This window comes from Delphinus delphis, chromosome 8, assembly GCF_949987515.2.
Source record: "Delphinus delphis chromosome 8, mDelDel1.2, whole genome shotgun sequence".
Taxonomy (NCBI): Eukaryota; Metazoa; Chordata; class Mammalia; order Artiodactyla; family Delphinidae; genus Delphinus; species Delphinus delphis.
In genome coordinates, this window is record NC_082690.1 from 101,613,552 (window position 1) to 101,615,821 (window position 2,270).

The 2,270-nt window shown below is 42.4% G+C and overlaps 1 pseudogene; it reads left to right on the forward strand.

The window, feature by feature from the left end:
- The first annotated feature begins 2,153 nt into the window (after window positions 1-2,153).
- LOC132430397 (U2 spliceosomal RNA) lies at window positions 2,154-2,270 on the forward strand (annotated as a pseudogene).

Genomic DNA, 2,270 nt, shown 5'->3' on the forward strand with positions numbered 1-2,270 from the left:
GTCCAAGACAGACATTATCCCCACTGCCTCCATACTGTAAACGCCCTCCAGCTGAAGACTGTCAGGAACGTACTTGTATCAGAGCAGGTTGGATTTATTACTTGTTACAGGAGGAAGAACACACACCAGGGGGGGGAGAGTGTTAGAAAAACTTACAGGATTTGGGCTGGCGTTAGGTGATTTGGGTGAGGGTTTAAGCTCGTGGGGCTTTACTCTGGGTGTTTTCAGGAAGTGGGATCATTTTGTTATTGGATATCTTAATAAGTCTTATCTAGAAAGAGGGGAGACTACAATGAGGCTGAATCTGTAATTGGTGAAGTAGCAGCAGTCACTCGTATTAGCCAGGATGGAGAGATGTTTGGACTTTTGTTCACGTTTTCGTTTGTGTTTAGACGTGATTATGTGAATGATCTTGTTCTGGTTTTTTTCTTCATCCACCATGACCACAGAGTAGACTTGTCTGATGTTATTTATGTTCAACATGAGAACACCAAGGCCTAGCAGTGAGGGCCAGGCCAGCTTCTGGACATTAGCAGCTACTTTTCTCTTCCTCAGTACCCTAGTTCAAGCCCTTCACCCCTGGATTTCTGCTAGAGATTCCTAACCAGGTTCCCTGGCTCTGACTCTACCCCCTTCTAATCCATTCTCCCCAGGATAGCCAGAGTGATCTTTCCAAATAAAAAAGCTGATCTCAGCTCAGAATCCTCCTCCTTTGCTCTTAAAGTCTGTTCCTACTGTTACCAGGCCCTTTCCAGACTCTTGGACAGCAATACTGTAGAAATGAATATCGCTTCTACAAGACTCTCAGGCAAGCAAAGCTTTTTATTAAAAGAGATAGCTTGTGCACAAGGGAGAAGGCAGGAAAAAAAAAAAAAAGAGCCAGCTCCCTGAGTAGAAGGGGCGAGTTGCTTTTATAACAAAAGGGAGGGTTTGTCTCATGATGAATGATAATTTCCAGAAATCATCAAAGCTCTTTGATCAGCAGCAGGTGGCCCCAGGTTGGCTGTCAGGAATAGGGAGTGCTTCTGTGAGGGGAAAGAAATGCATGAGAATTTTCTGCAAGAAAGCACAGGAACAGATAAGGTTAAAATTTATAGTTGAGCTTCTTGTCTTGTGGCAGCTAGGTGAGTGTAACAGAGATAAAGTTAATCTTTTATTCATGCGAGCCTGGTTTTTGTCTCTGGGACTCAGGCCCCCAGGGCCTTTGTTCTTTAGCTTGAAGGCCTGTTTTGCCCAAGGCCGTTCCTCGGTTCTTTTCCGAAATGGCTGCACTCTTGTCTTCCTGTCTCACTACCAACAGAGCCAGCAAGGCCCAGTTTCCCTTTTCAGTTTCAATAACACCACTCCTTCCCTCCCCGTCGCTCTACCTGACCCCTTGCTGGCATATATTCCCTGAGGTCAGAAATCTTGTCTGAATAATTTATTACTTTATCCCCATCATGTATAACAAGGCATGTCACTAGAATTCATTGATTACCTGCTCTGTGCTATGAAGTAAGCTCCTGAAGAGGTTGTTAGAAGAAATACTTTTGAACTATAAACAGATTCCTCTAACAGGAATCTTTCTGGGAGGATGGCAGCTGCTCCAGGGAATTGGTCTGCCCTCTCCTGGCAGCAAGAGGCACTGCCTCTACTAGTAGAGGAGTAGGAATAAGCAAATGAGCAGTGCTCTGCAAGGAGCAGGATAGGATGTTCACCTGTAGGGCAAAAATTCAATCTGAGAACAGAATTTCCTTATTTCCTGAACCGTGGAGGAGTGTGACAGTGGGAAGCTCTCCCAGGGAAGGATTAGACTGGTTTTTGGAAGAGCCAAATATGTGGAATTTTAAAAGGAACAACTTTAAGGCTGTTTCTATGGCCTTGCGTGAAAGTTTGGGAAGCAAAGCCTGATGAGAACTTTTCTCTTTTTTAATTGAAGTGTAGTTGATTTACAATGTTGTGTCAGTTTCAGGTGTACAGCACAGTGATTCAGCTACATGTATACACACACACACCTATATATATATATACACACACACACACATATCACACACACACATATGCATAGATACATTCTTTTCAGATTTTTTCCCTTATAGGTTATTACGAAATATTGAATATAGTTTCCTGTGCTATACAGTAGGTCCTTGTTGGTTAGGGAATCTTAATTATAGGTTGTTTCTTTGGTTTTTGGCCCAAGATCAAGGTTAGTATCTGTTCTTATCATTTAACATCTCATAAATCCTCTACCTGAGGATACTTTATTTATTTTATTTTATTAAAAAATTAAT